At 43.0% G+C, this 16,216-nt stretch overlaps 2 long non-coding RNA genes across 2 annotated transcripts; one reads left to right on the top strand and one right to left on the bottom strand.

The window, feature by feature from the left end:
* The first annotated feature begins 808 nt into the window (after window positions 1-808).
* Window positions 809-1,869, top strand: LOC119311371. The gene is made up of 2 exons (XR_005151020.1): window positions 809-1,170; window positions 1,255-1,869. It is a non-coding gene; the product is annotated as an uncharacterized LOC119311371 (long non-coding RNA).
* Window positions 1,870-2,675: 806 nt separating this feature from the next.
* Window positions 2,676-3,710, bottom strand: LOC119311372. The gene is made up of 2 exons (XR_005151021.1): window positions 3,364-3,710; window positions 2,676-3,288 (listed from the first exon to the last, which is right to left on the bottom strand). It is a non-coding gene; the product is annotated as an uncharacterized LOC119311372 (long non-coding RNA).
* Window positions 3,711-16,216: the final 12,506 nt, after the last annotated feature.

The following is a 16,216-nucleotide window of genomic DNA, read 5'->3' as shown; positions in this document are numbered from 1 at the left end:
AAACGAGAGGACGTGCGTGCTTGCGTGTCACGCGCAAGCAAAATGTGCACAAATGCACCATAAGCCCGCTCCTTCCGTGTCCACGCCACCATGCCCAAGTGATTTTCATCTACCATCTGTACGCAAAAGAAAGAAGTTACACCACAGCGACAGGCCGCGACGGGTCAGACAGGTACGTACGCTGTAGCTCGTAATCGAAGCGGCTCGATCGCGGTGCACGGCGCCAAGGCGCCGTTTTCCCGGCCCGTTGCGTGGAGGTGGAGCAAAGCACGTTTCGCACGCGGCGACAGAGACCGTGCAGGTTTTTTTTACGCCATGCAGGTGGCGGAATTTTTAAAATTTTGAGTAAAAAAAAAGGCTCGCGATAATAAGCCTCGCGAACACGTTTCAGAAGAAACACGATAATAAGCCTGCTGATCGGGCCGGTGTTTATTGCCCAGCCCAAACCAACTCTCTCGGTTTGACTAGGAGGCCCACGAGAATCATCCACATATAAAGCCCAATTTTCTATCAAAAAGGTATATACAGCCCAATCAATAGGCATAGTCACACTCACACCATCGTATATACTAAGAATACTAGGCCTTTAAGGGTTCGATTTTTCTGGTTTTTTTGAAAAAAAATTTACTGCTGCTATAGAATTGACGCGTGTGACAGGGTGTTCCATTCCCTTGGTTTGCCACGTTCTACCCCCACCGCTTTGATCATCTACCAGTCAAACTTGTCTGGAGTAGAAATCTCAGGAGTAGGAAGCGTACGACGCGTGGATTGGCTTCGGTCTCTCTCCACCACCTGTCCTCTTTGACTCTCTCTCGAGATATTTCGCCTGGTCTCTCGAAGGACCCCGTAAAGCCCGTTCCACCGCTTGGCCGCTGTTTGGCTCTATAAAAACGCCCCACTCCATGTGCGTCTTCCATCTCGGCTGCGCCATAATCCCGGCTCCTTCTCTCCCGACGCCCCTCCCGTTGAATACAGCGTGAGCTCTGCCCTGTTGATGTCCGATCCAGCGCCGTCGATTTCTCCATGGAGTGCATGGGGTTCTATCCTAGGTCGCTCGCCGGTCACGGGCTCTCCCTGCCCTGTGCGACTCCTCCGCAGTGTGGTCATCCTCCCGCGCGAGCGCGGGTGTACCGCCGTCGTCGAGATGAACCGCGCCGCCTTCGGTCGCTGGTGCGTTCCCCCGCTAATAAGGTTGATGGCTTTCTCCCCCTGCCTCTTTCCTACTCATCTCCCAATTTTCCCCTTTCCTTGCAGCCGCAGCAGGTATGCATTAGGAGCGGGCGCCTCTTTTTACCACGGGAATCAAATGCTGCTGGCCCCTGATCTGGATGACCAGACCTGCAGCCAACTCTTGATATGGACGCATGAATAGTGCAGGAGCTAGCAAAGCTGCCGCTCGCCATATGGAACACCAGTACCACCGTGGGAAGGTAGAAGCACAAATAGAAGCTGCTCTTTCTTCCTGGCCGAGTATGGATCAAGCGTCTCGGTCATTAGCTTGGCAGCTATGCAACATGCCGTCTCGCCAGCACAACTTCAACCCATCTGCACAGGTTCAGCGACGCCCCCCTTTCCATGTCCTCTCGATGGCAGGATTACCTCGATCTCTGGTGCAGCCGTGGAGTTCTGGTTCTTCTTTCTCGCTTGCAGAAGATAAGCTTTCTAAGCACAAGACTCTTCAGCTTACTGAAAACTTTCTTACCCACAAAACTTCTTGTTGATATCTAAAAACGAACTGATAGGACAACTTCATAATCTTACACGTTTATAGCTTAGGACCTGCTATTTGTCTCACTTCATTCATCTGCATGCGAGTTGCATTTGGGTCTCCTGAGAGCCAATTAATGAATGCATAGGCTTTCATTTCGATTCCCACTGACTAATGTTTCTTGGCATGTGTTTCTTTTCTCTTATTGGCTGGTTGCATGACAATTGGTCTTAGTGACTTTCTTTCGTTTAAGTTTGATTTAGTATTTGTAGGGATACATCTGTATGAGGAGTTTCGTCATTAATTGCTGGTTTGGTTCAGAAAAAATTATGACAAGTGTGCATGCGACAATGGGTGGACTATGCAGGATTTTTTGTTTTGTTTTGTTTTATTTATTGCTAATGAGGACTGTTGATTGCTGCTATTGACCCGGGTAGTGACAACACTCGTGCATGGTTGTGAGCTATGCAGTAGTATATGTGTATTCTCAGTGTATGTAAGCAGCTGCATGTTGAACACTCGGGGGAGCAGCTAATTTCTGAATGTAAAAAAATGCAGTGTCATTTTTTCTAAGAGTAAATTAGTACTTTGTAACAATGCCACTAGACTCCCTTGAACTATGGGTGATCTGTTCTGTTCTGTTGAACTAGAGTAAATATTTTTGATTTAAGAGTAACACTGATCTGTTCCAGTTATTACTGAATTTAGGAACTTCTGGTCTAAGAGTACAGAGTGACGCCGATATGTTTCAGTTATTCCTGAATTTAGGAACAATTTTGTATGTCCCTGTTGTTGATAAAACAAGGCCTGGTGTAGTGGTATGTTTCAATACATTCCAATATTTCACATGGTGCTCCTGTACTATTGGTGCAAGATTCTGATGATAACTTCAGGCTTATGCGTCGCTATATTTTTTTTGACGTTGTGCACTGAAGAAAAATTGATGAACTTTCTATAGCCAAGAGTATACTTGCTTCAGGACTAAAATTTGACGGATTGTATCCTTTTTCCTTTGCACTCAAGGACCAAGACACAGGGTCTGAGTGGTAACATGAGAGCAAATGTGCTAACTGAAGCACATGTATGCAATACCAATCTGTATTTGTATATGACAAGCATTGACATGAAACAGGCACCTAACAAAACACAGATTACTATTATTGCTCCTCTATTACCTTTTGGGCTGCTCAAATGTAGTTGGTTTTCACTGATCTCAATTTCAACTGCGAAGATGCAAGTAGTGTGCATTGTGCACTGTATCCACTTAACACCTGCAACGAATCAATCGATTGATCATAGAACTGTATGGGCCAAAAGGTACCTCAGTAAACAAGTAGAAATTTTCTTCAACCGGCTTCTCCTCGAAGTTCTCCACCTTTTTCCTTGGGTACGACTCCATGTCTTGAAAAAAACAGCAGAATCGACACAATAACTTCGATCTGGAAGATGGAATGTGTTTGCTCAGATCGATGGAGGATCCTGATCTTTCTGAGACACAGGACGGTTGCCTTGGTACAATAGGTCCTTCATCGGACTCCCTTGCTCCATGGTCAGAGGCACCGGGATTGGGTCGCCACGAGCTGATTCAGGGCAAGCCATTGGTTAGCTCAGGCTACAAACTCACGGCGCGCGGGAGGGGGATGGGGCTGGCTGACCTCGGTGTTCGCGGCGGCGGTTGAGCAGGACCTGGTGGTACTCTGACTTGAGGTCTCCGGCGGCAGCCATTGGGGCTCCGGTGGTGGATTTGGAAGTCTGGAGGAGTGGCAGCCGAGCCCCACACTCACGAGGCGTTTCTTTCAGTGGCCGCTCACTGCGGCACGTGGCCAGCAGCGGAGTCACACGTGTGGCTGGAGCGGTGGTGGGGGCCATGAGGCATGCAATACCTTTTTCATCGATTAGTCACAGCTTCGTGATTGTTCTTGCCTACACATAATGTGATTACGTGTATGCGTTGCAACGTTTCCGCCTAATTCATTGTTTCTCGATCATGTCGCTCTAGAGATTGTGAGTTTTGTAACTAAAAACTATGGATTAATTATTTTTTCCTCAAAAACACAATTATGTGTGTTTGGCATCCTTGTTTACTGGTTTGGCATAACAAGTTTTTAACTCTGTTATAGTTTTCCTAGAGAATATTACTATTGTGTTGCGTGTGAAGTCTCTAAAAAAATAGGATGGGTTTTATAAAATTAAATTAAATTATAATAGCTCATGAGAACGGTTTTTCTTAGCTGGGGCTACACGGTACCCCTTATCTCAGCCTTTCAATCATGCCCATGTTTCATTGAGATATGTGCACACAGCAGTTGGCGTCAGACGCTTAATCCTTAATCATCGGCATGTGAGGAAACTGTTCATGATATGACGTCGCATGTGCCTCTGACTCTCTCGTTTCTTCCCGTACCTGCAACTCTTCTCTCTCTCTTCCTCTATGCTCTCTTTCCTGCTACTCTCTCTTCTCTTACTTCTTTTAAACTCATGTCATGAACAGTACAACATCCACACCCTGGCAGTCACACCTTTTCATGAGAGAGTAGTGAGAGAGGGACGCTGAAGAGAGAGAGAGTATGCTTGTGCATGCATGTCAGACCCCGTGAGAGAGATAGAGCTTCTCTTGTGCATGCGCATGCAGAAATATTTTATGAGGGAGGGGAGAGAGAAAGAAATGTCCAGCAGATGTTGCATGTGCATGCAGAGTATTTTATGAGAGGATGAGACAGGACGTGAGAAGAGAAAGCAATGTCCAGCAGAGATTACTGTTCATGCTGAGAGAGTGAGACAGCTACAGTCTGCTAATTGTCTGACCCTACCGCTGAGCATTGCACATATCTCGAAGTGTACCGACACTGGAGATAGTGGGTACCGTGTAGCTCGGGCTAGGAAGGAACTTTGCGATAGCTCATTGGCAATTAAATTGGTAGTTGTGCATGTATGAAAGGAGGGATTTTTGCACCTTTGGGCTGGTTTGTGTGATTAGATATTGGATGCATAGTATTTCAGTTGTATTTTACTCGTGCACATGTGAAAGGTAATTTTGCATGGATGCATCAATTTATCAAAGTGGACATTCTTTGTTAGTAAAATCCATAGTGATCCCTCCATTAGCTATATCTGAAGTATATTTTTCTGCAGGCCGATGAGACCCCAACCAAGTAAACAAGATGATAAGCCCTCTCGCGAGAAAACCAAGAAACAACAGGAAGAAATATGTTGTCGTACGATATCATGGAAAGTCTCTCCTTGACAAACATGAACCTGAAGTTAATGTAAAATTCAGTGGAATATCATAGTACAAGTTTTGGTAGCTTTAAAGAGTGATCAACTTGATGAGGTAAATCTCGCTTCCCCACCAAAATGGCTAAAACTCTAGGGGATCATCAATCATGATGCACTCAACATGATGACCAACAATTACCTTGATCATCTACGCTTGAAATAAGCCCGCGAAAGACAAAAGGAATTGGCCTCTACTCCACCACTACATCCCTGAAACCGGTTCTATGTATCACAATATAAAGACTCTATCTAGATACTACTATAGCAAAACTATTCTCCCACTCACTATAAAGATACACACATACACAATGTACAACGAGTTTTGAAAAACTCAATTAAAACATATCACACACGAATTAATAGGGCGCGGCGTGCCGCCGCGCACTACCTGCTAGTAGGAGACTAGGAGTATACACTAAAAAACCTCACACCATCGTACTTGCCTGAAAAGAACTCACACCGCCATAGGACTCTCTCAGAAATAAAAACCACATCAGACTTTTCGTTGCAACCACACGCTGACGCGTCGAAGGGAAGTCTCTCTAACCAAAAGGACATATGCAAAAAAGTACAGTTAGCTGAGTCAAATAACCAGCCATGAAACCGAGTTAATTAGGTAGGCGCAAGTGCAACCACACGCTGACGCCGATTGATTCCACACGCACACAGGACAATTGCAGATGATGATGACGCCAATTAGCAGGTAGGTTAGCTTAAAACCTCTGAATAATTCGTGCTGCGTCATACAAGACATTTTCTGATTTCTTCCGTGGTCAAAAAAGGAGAATCGTGGGTGCCAAGGAGGTAGCGCCGGCCGGGAATCGATTCAGGCCTCGAACTACTGATTTTTCTTTCCCTCGGGACCTACGAGTGCACCCATCAACAGAGTGCCGGGTCCCTCGAAAGAACAAAAAAACAAGTCTCGGGTCAGCGGTAGCCAGGGCCGGAACAAAGATGGTGGCGGGAGCATTGACTTGGAGTGTACGACTCTAGCACCAGCACGAGCAAATGGGTTGAGCAAAAGTAGTGCACTTGAAAGGAAGAGCCGCTAGTGTTGAAACAAAGGGCAGCGATCTACGCCAGCGCACCGGCCCAACTGTTGGGCCGGTCGAGCCCCAGCCGTGCGATACGGTTAGCGTGAACCGTTAGATCTGCGCGCGAGTCCACTACCGAACCAACCGTTGCAGCAAAAAAGAACACGTTTGTTGCAACCGTTGTACGAACAGCCACAACGAGAAAACAGGGGAGCTGGATCCCCCGCGTCTGCCCGTCCCCGATCCGCGGCGGCGGCGACCGGATCCGCCCGTTTTTCGTTCCCCGCGGCTGAATCACGTCGAGGAGGGGCCTCCCCATCTATCAAGCGGCCTTGGAATTGCTTCAATCATGTCTTACATCCGTAATGACCTCCTTGCCGCCATGGATTTGGGCTCAAGCACCGCTGTCGTTCATGGCCGAAGTCCCCTAAGGCGGCAAGGCCCTGGTGGTAGTGGACCAGTGCTGCAACGGTACTACAACTCTGGTGTGGTCTTCCAAGATGCAGCACGGTATGGCCGGGATAAAATTGATCTGGTATGAATTCCAATTGCAAATCCTAGATCCTTTTGTTCACAAAAAAATGTTGCAACCTTTGATTTCAATTGATGAGCATGAGATTAAAAAGAGATGTTCTCAACATACTTGTGTTTGATTTTTGTGTAATGTTTCTGATATATTGTCAATTAGTGCTAGCATCTTCCTGCTGTCTGCTAATAAAATGTTACAAGTATGTGTTGCACTTGCTACATGCTACTTGCTGGATGTTGCATGCTACATCCTAAAATGTTGTATGCAGGAATAGTTTTGGAATTGTGATTGACATGTTGTGTCCATTTTTTTGTTCGCACTTTTTGCATGTTTTTTCACGCAGCAAAAAAAAAAGACTTGGGTGCTGATTTTGTTGCAGAATGTTGTTGTGGATCCATCAATTTTCCTTGATGATGATATGCAAAATATTGCGCACGAAGAAGATGATGGCATTGATCTGAATGATACTCCGGGAAATCATAGTGATGATTCGTTGCAGCTGAACACGGATGGTGTAGCTCCGAATCATGGCAATGCCCGTGTGGCCAGTGAAAATGCCAATGGAAATGCTACAACACTTGTTGATGAACCAGATGAAGATATATCATCACAACCAGTTGTCCCTTTTGTTAAAATGGTTTTTGACAATGTTGAAGAAGCTCAACGTGTTTACAATGAATATGCCTCGAAGATGGGCTTTGGAACTCGCATTGTGACATCAAAGCATAGTAGGAAAAATAGCTCGGAGCAGAAGCGCATTCTAATCTATAGAATTTTTGAGTGCATACACTCACGGAAAAATCCTTCGAAGAATGTTGGTGGAAGCATTTCTTATGGGGCTGCAACAAATCAGTGTGATGATGTTGATATGAGCTATGCTAGTAACAAAAAATCTCCAAGCAAACAAGCTGGCATCTATATGGATGTGAGCGACAAGAGGCGAAGAAACCAGTTGGAGCGGTATGATTGCAAGGCTCGTATGGGTGTTAGCCTCAAAGACGGTAGCTGGGTTGTGACAGTTTTTGAGGCCGATCACACACACCAGCTGATGTTGCAAAGGGGGCGTCGGAGATTTTGCCGCTCTCACAGAAAGATCCCGGATGCAGACATGCAGTACATCACTTCGCTGCACTATCGCAACATATCAATGGCTAATATGATGGGCTTGCTTGGAGATGCACGGTGTTGCGATCCAAGGAGTTTGCCGTATGTGAAGATTGATGTGACAAATGCAAGAGCAAAGCTGCGAAGGGGCCTATCAGAGCGTGATTTGGAGCTGACAATCGAGTACTTTGAGAGAAGACAAGTGGAGAATCCCAACTTCTTTTTCTCAAAGCTAGAAGAAGATGGAGCTGTTAGGGCGCTTTTCTGGGTTGATGGGAGAACAAGGGCCTTGTATCCAAAGTACAAAGATTGTGTGTTTTTCGACACCACATTCTGCAAAAATCGCTACAACTTGCCCTTTGCTCCGATTGTTGGCATTAACAACCACACACACTGTTTGCTTGGGGTGTGCGTTGTTCCCTGATGAGACCATCGAAACTTTCAAGTGGGTCTTTTAGCAATGGATGTTGGCAATGAATAATGAGCATCCGTTGAACATTATGACTGATCAAGATCAGGCAATGGCTACAACCATCTCAATGGTATTTCTAGATTCGACACACAGATGTTGCAAGTGGCACGTCTTCCGGGTTGCAAGGACAAAACTAGGGAAGATGCTAGGCAAGGATGAGCCTTTTGCCGAAGCATTCTATGGTTGCATTAATGGTTCAGATACCGTTGAGGAGTTTGAAGAACGGTGGAAGCAAATGGTCGAGTTATTTGGTGTGGCTGATAAGAAACACCTCAAAAACATGTGGAACGGTAGGGAGATGTGGGCTCCTAGGTACTTTGGGAATAAATTCTTCCCATTCACAGGAACAACCAGGCGCTCCGAGGGCCGGAATTCCTACTTCAAGACTTTAAATCATCATGGAGACTCGGTTTGGACATTTGTGCAACAGTTTGAGCTCTAATGTTTGATCGTAAAGACAATGCTGACTTCATCAATGAAGCGACGAGGCCGCCACTCTGGGGCAAGTAAGTCCAAAGTCATGTAGCATTTTTTTTAGTTTTTCAGTACATTTTGGTTGCAGCATTTCTTTGAAACATATGTAGCAATTCTTATTGATGTTGGAAGCTTTTTTGTTTGCAGTTACAACATTGAAAAGCAGGTTGCAGATTTCTATACCAGAGAGGTATTTTCCAAGTTTCAAAAACTATTGGCTAAATCCAGAGGCTATGGGCTGCAATACCAGCTGCAAGGGAATGTCATCTGGTTTCACCTTGTTGCAAATGATGGCATCAACCCTAAAGTGTACACGGTGCATGTTGCCCCTGAAGATCAGACATACATGTGCAGCTGCAACATGTTTGAGATGTATAGGCTGATCTGCCCACATATCATCCGTATCATGGTGCACCTGAATGTGCAAACGATACCTGCGAATTACATGCTTCCAAGATGGTATAAGAGAGCAACCGACCTTGCACCTGAACCGGGCGATGGGCATAGAGCTATGCATTTCGGCGTCCCCACGACAAACACCCTAAAGTTTAACTCTCTCTGCCGGAAGTTTGGGAAACTCGCTTTTGATGCATGCTTCAATGATGAAGCTTATAGTTTTGTCCCTGGGCTAATTGATCAGGGCAGTATTGGGGTTGCTACAATAAAAGCTAGAGCAACTAATGGGGTTGCAGGAGACGAATAAGCCCAAGGTCATGCAGCAAATGAACAAGTCTCAGGGGGTCCAAGTACAGGGCAGCAGGATCCACCTCCCGTAGGACTACGAAACCCACCAAAGTCAACAAAGAAGGGGAGGCCAAAAGAGAAAGAGAAGCGAAGGAAGCCACTAATTGAGCTTCGAGAAGATGAAATGAAGAAGAAAGCAAAGAAGGACGCAGCGGAAACAAAGAAAGCTCCAAAGCCAAGGGAAAAGAAAACTACATGCAAATATTGTGAAGATGAGGATCGTAACGTGAAGAACCGCCAACTCCTTGCTGATACATCTCCATCGTATCTACTTTTCCAAACACTTTTACCCTTGTTTTGGACTCTAACTTGCATGATTTGAATGGAACTAACCCAGACTGACGTTGTTTTCATCAGAACTGCCATGATGTTATTTTTGTGCAGAAATAAAAGTTCTCGGAATGACCTGAAAATCCACGGAGCAAGTTTTTAGAATTAATAAAAAATACCGGCGAAAGAATTAGTGTCAAGGGCCCACACCCTGTCCACGAGGGTGGGGGCGCGCCCCTCCCCTAGGCCGTGCCTCCTGCCTCATGGGCCCCCCTGGACGTCCACCGACCTCAACTCCAACTCCATATATTTGCTTTCGCGGAGAAAAAATCAGAGAGAAAGTTTCATCGCGTTTTATGATACGTAGCCACCGCTAAGCCCTAATCTCTCTCGGGAGGGCTAATCTGGAGTCCGTTCGAGGCTCCGAAGAGGGGGATTCGCCGATGTCATCATCATCAACCATCCTCCATCATCAATTTCATGATGCTCACCGTCGTGCGTGAGTAATTCCATCATAGGCTTGCTGGACGGTGATGGGTTGGATGAGACTTACCATGTAATCAAGTTAGTTTTGTTAGGGTTTGATCCCTAGTATCCACTATGTTCTGAGATTGATGTTGCTGTGACTTTGCTATGATTAATGCTTGTCACTAGGGCCCAAGTGCCATGATTTCATATCTGAACCTATTATGTTTTCATGAATATATGTGAGTTCTTGATCCTATCTTTCAAGTCTATAGTCACCTATTATGTGTTATAATCCGACAACCCCGAAGTGACAATAATCGGGATACTTCTCGATGATGACCGTAGTTTGAGGAGTTCATGTATTCACTAAGTGCTAATGCTTTGGTCCGGTACTCTATTAAAAGGAGGCCTTAATATCCCTTAGTTTCCATTAGGACCCCGCTGCCATGGGAGGTAGGACAAAAGATGTCATGCAAGTTCTTTTCCATAAGCATATATGACTATATTCGAAATACATGCCTACATTACATTGATGAACTGGAGCTAGTTCTGTGTCACCCTATGTTATAACTATTACATAAGGAATGACATCCGACATAATTATCCATCACTGATCCAATGCCTACGAGCTTTTCCCATATTGTGCTTTGCTTATTTACTTTACCGTTGCTACTGTTACAATTACTACAAAATTGCTACCTTTACTTTTGCCACTGTTGCCGTTACTTCCATACTACCTTGCTACTAAATACCTTGCTGTAGATACTAAGTTATCCAGGTGTGGTTGAATTGACAACTCAACTGCTAATACTTGAGAATATTCTTTGGCTCCCCTTGTGTCGAATCAATAAATTTGGGTTGAATACTCTACCCTCGAAAACTGTTGCGATCCTCTATACTTGTGGGTTATCAAGACTATTTTCTGGCGTTGCTGCCAAGGAGCATAGCTCTATTCTTTGAGTCTCTTGGGATTTATATCTGCTGATCACTATGAGGAACTTGAAAGATGAGAAGAACTAAGATATATCCCTCAACTACGAGGGAAGCTAAGGAACTGCCATCTAGCTCTGTACTAGATTCTCCTTTTGTTATGAGTAAGCTTGCGACACCTAAACCTGCTTCTGCTATTAATTCGGATATGTCGCATGTTATTGATGATGCCACTTCTGCTATGCATGATACTTATGATGAAACTACTTTTGTGCTTGATACTACTGTGCCATTAGGTGAATTTCTTGATGAACAACTTGCTAGGGCTAGAGAGAATGAAATTATTGAAAATGAAATTATTGAAGATAGTGATGATGAAGGTTCTCCCCCTAAGTATGAATTGCCTATTGTTCTTGAGGGTTATGTTATGGATGAAGAAACTGCTAGAGATTTTCTTGCTTGCAATGATAGATCTAATCTTAAGAAATTATTAGCTAAACTAAAACATAAAACTCTGAATGCTAGAATGAAATATGACCCTGCTTTTGCTACTTCACCTATCTTTGTTACTGATAAGGATTATGAATTCTCTATCGACCCTGAGATAACTACTTTGGTTGAATCTGATCCTTTTTATGGCTATGAATCTGAAACTGTTGTGGCACATCTTACTAAATTGAATGGTATAGCCACCATGTTCACTAATGATGAGAAATCTCGCTACTACTATATCCTTAAGATATTTCCGTTCTCATTAAAGGGTGATGCTAAAACTTGGTTATTCTCTTGATCCTGGTTGTGTGCGTAGTCCCCAGGATATGATTTATTACTTCTCTGCTAAACATTTCCCTGCTCATAAGAAACAAGCTGTCTTGAGGGAAATATATAATTTTGTGCAAATTGAAGAAGAGAGCCTCCCACAAGCTTGGGGGAGGCTTCTCTGGTTACTTAATGATTTGCCTGATCATCCTCTTAAGAAAAATGAAATACTTGATATCTTTTATAATGGACTAACTGATGCTTCCAAGGACCACTTGGATAGTTCTGCTGGTTGTGTTTCCAGGGAAAGAACAGTCGACCAAGCTGAATTGCTATTGAATAATATGTTGACTAATTAAAATAATTGGACTCTTCTTGAGCCAATTCCTGAGCCAACCCCTAAACCAACTTCGAAGAAGAGGGGTGTTCTATTTCTCAGTCCTGAAGATATGCAAGGGGCAAAGAAATCTATGAAAGAAAAAGGTATTAAAGCTGAAGATGTTAAGAATTTACCTCCTGTTGAAGAAATACATGGTCTCAATATACCACCTATTGAAGAAACACATGGTCTTGATAACCCGACACAGGTAGTAAAGGTAAATTCTTTCTATAGATATGATAAAGTTGAAATCCCGTCTACTAAGTTTCCTAGCCAATGTTTAGATGAATTTGATGACTTTATGGCTAGACAAGAAAATTTCAATGCTTATGTTGGTAGAGAATTAAAGAGTAATTCTTACATGATTGGACGCTTGAGTGATTATATGGCTAGAGTTAAAGGTGAACTTAAACTCATTAGTAAATATGCTTCTATGGTTACCACTCAAGCAGAACAAGTACTCAAAGCTCAAAATGATTTGCTCGATGAATTAAATAATAAACATGATTTTGCTGTTAGAGTGGCTACTAGAACTGGTAAAATGACTCAGGAACCTTTGTATCCTGAAGGCCGCACTAAGAGAATTGAGCAAGATTCTCAGAGAAATAATTTAGATGCACCTAGTCCTTCTAAAAAGAAGAAAAGGAAAAATGATAGGAATTTGCATGCTTCTAGTGAACCTGTTGTGGACACACCTGAGAATCCCAACAATATTTCTATTTCTGATGCTGAAACACAATCTGGTGATGAACATGAACCTAGTGATAATGTTAATGATAATGTTCATGTTGATAGTCAACCTAGCAATAATAATGATGTAGAGATTGAACCTGTTGTTGATCTTGATAACCCACAATCAAAGAATCAACGTTATGATAAGAGAGACTTTGTTGCTAGGAAGCACCGTAAAGAAAGAGAACCATGGGTTCATAAACCCATGCCTTTTCCTCCTGAGCCATCCAAGAAAAAGGATGATTAGGACTTTGAGCGCTTTGCTGAAATGATTAGACCTATCTTCTTGCGTATGCGCTTAACTGATATGCTTAAAGTAAATCCTTATGCTAAATATATGAAGGATATCATTACAAATAAAAGAAAGATACCGGAAGCTAAAATTTCCACCATGCTTGTTAATTATACTTTTAAGGGTGGAATACCTTAGAAACTTGTAGATCCGGGAGTACCAACTATACCATACTCCATTAAAAGAAACTATGTTAAAACTGCTTTATGTGATCTTGGAGCCGGTGTCAGTGTTATGCCTCTCTCTTTATATCGTAGACTTGAATTGAATAAGTTGACACCTACTGAAATATCTTTGCAAATGGCTGATAAATCAACTGCTATACCTGTCGGTATCTGTGAGGATGTGCATGTTGTGGTTGCAAACGTCACTATCTCAACGGACTTTGTTATTCTTGACATTCCCAAGGAAGATAGTATGTCAACTATCCTTGGTAGACCCTTTTTGAATACTGCAGGGGTTGTTATTGATTCCAACAAAGGCAATGTCACTTTTCATGTCAATGGTAATGAGCATACTATACACTTTCTGAGGAAACAACCTCAAGTTCATAGCATCAATTCTATTGGAAAAAATCCAACTATCATTATTGGAGGTTTTGAATTTCCTCTTCCTACTGTCAAGAACAAATATGATATTCTTATTATTGGGGATGTGCATATCCCCATTGAGGTAACCTAGAGTTATTCAAAATTTCTCCAGTTCCATGTTATTCGGAATGAGTTTGTTAACAAGACTTGATCAACCTTGTTAGTGGATTCCTTTTGATGAGCATGAGATGGATGAGATTAGAAAGCACAACCTTCTGTACCCTCCTTTTACTTTCTGTTAATTAGAATAAATAAAGCAAAAATAGTATTATCTGTCTGTTTTCTGAATTATCCATGCAATAAAAATATGCCGAAAATAAAAGTTCTCCAAATGCCCTACCAATTTAATATGATTTTTTCTGGAATATTTGAGAATATTTGGCACTGAGTACACAACAGGGGGAGCTGGCACCTGACCACGAGGGTCCAGGGCGCGCCCCCTGCCTCGTGGGCCCATGGTGGGCCCCCTCCACTTATTCCTGCACCCACACACTTCATCTTCCTCCAAAAAAATCACCATCCAGCTCAAGCCGAGTTTTAGCTCACTTTGCTGCCATTTTCGATCTCCTTGCTCAAAGCTCCACTCACAAAACTGCTTTGGAAGATTGTTCCTTGGTATGTAACTCCTCCAATGGTCCAATTAGTTTTTGTTCTGGTGCTTTATTCATTGTAAATTTTTGCTGCCTAGGTGACCCTATTCTTGAGCTTGCATGTCAAATTTATATGGTCCCAAGTAATTTTAATGCATGATATAGGCTCTAGGCACTTGTGGGAGTAGTTGCTATCAGTTTTGTTGAGTGTGATTCACTTTTATTTTGAGTTACTAAAAATTTCAGAATTTTTTTAGAGGAAGAAATATGTCCAGGAAAATGTACCAAGGTGGTTCTTCAAGAAAGAAAGGACCCAGGCACGCAATGCGTGAGCCAGACGATGAACCACCAAGGGAAGCTGACGTGTGGCCTTGTGAATGGCCATCAGAGGAGTTTATGATCAAAGTAGGCATCAAGGATGAATTTGATGCATATGTGCGTAATGCTGATCTTGAGGACTTCATGCAAGATAAGTGTCCTCAGTACTACTATTTGACTGATTCATTTGTGAGAAGGTTTAAATTTACATCTTCCCGCAATTCTCCAAGTGTCCTTTTTTTTTTATTTATGATAAATCATATACCATGGACTTACAAGATTTCACTACTGCTTGTAAACTCCCGCAGTGGGGCAATGTTAATGAACCCCGTAAATCTGAATATAAAGACTTCCTTGCTAGTATCACTGTGGGAGAATCTAGAGAAATAGCACAAGCTACCATAGGGAGCATTCACTTTCCTGCTATACATTATCTTGCTCTTTTCATTGGTAGATGCATTAACGGTAAAGATGAAGCATGTCACATGTGTGTTCCTGATCTTTGTGTTCTCAAGAGTGTTGTATTAGGTGATAAACAATACAACTTGGGGGCAATTGTTGTACGTAGGTTGCATAATAATGGTTTAGTTGGAGATTTGTTTGGAGGGATTTATGCGACCCGTGTGGCTAATTATCTTGGTATACCTGTACATGAAGATGACAGGGAGTTGCCTCCCGCTTATTTAGATTATAATGCCATGGTTAGTCATCATTTTCTTGAGAGGAATGGACAATTCCTCCAGTATCGGCTAATCTTTGACAGACGCCGCGCTGTCTATATTACTCTCCCTTCTCCTGCCCTTTTTGATTATCAGGGAAAATCAAGATATGTTATAACCAGGGAGGAGGCAACCGAGTACGAGAGGAGGACGGAGGCAGCTCGCCGCCATGCCGTAGCCCAGGAGGCAATGGCTGCTGCATCTCAGTACAACCCCAGTTACAACTTCGGATATCAGTCAGGCTATCCATGGCCATAGACCAACTTAGGCCAAAAGCCTAAGCTTGGGGAAGTACGTATTTCTCACCGACATTACATTTATGTTCACACACTCATTCTAGTTGTCGGTGCTCATACTTTTTCATTGTACTATCCATGCTAGTTTAATTTCTTTTTCTAGCTTTCTTCTGGTGTGTTTGATAAACCTTAAGAAAAACCAAAAAAATTAGTTAGCATACTTTCCATATTTGTAGTAGTAATTAAAATAAAACCCAAAAAGATTTCTCGTTCTTTTTTTGCTTGTTGGGAGCTTTCCCGTGTAAATAGTTTTATTTCTTTTCTTTCCTTTGGGGGTCGAGAGGAGAAGACCATAATGAAAATGTTTAAGTGGCTCTCATATGCATGATTGTTGATTTAACCCAGAGCCCATATTACCTTGTCTTCTCCCTTGAATTGAATGCTTGCAGATTCCAGCTTAGTCCAATGCACGTGCACTATTATTATTATACACACCGTTCGGTCGTGCAAGTGAAAGGCAATAATGACGATATATGATGGACTGATTGAGATGAGAGAAGTTGGTATGAACTCGACCTCTCTTGTTTTTGTA

This window comes from Triticum dicoccoides, chromosome 5B (assembly GCF_002162155.2).
Source record: "Triticum dicoccoides isolate Atlit2015 ecotype Zavitan chromosome 5B, WEW_v2.0, whole genome shotgun sequence".
Classification (NCBI taxonomy): Eukaryota; Viridiplantae; Streptophyta; class Magnoliopsida; order Poales; family Poaceae; genus Triticum; species Triticum dicoccoides.
The sequence above is the reverse complement of the archived record's forward strand: the minus strand, read 5'-3'. Positions and strand labels throughout refer to the sequence as shown.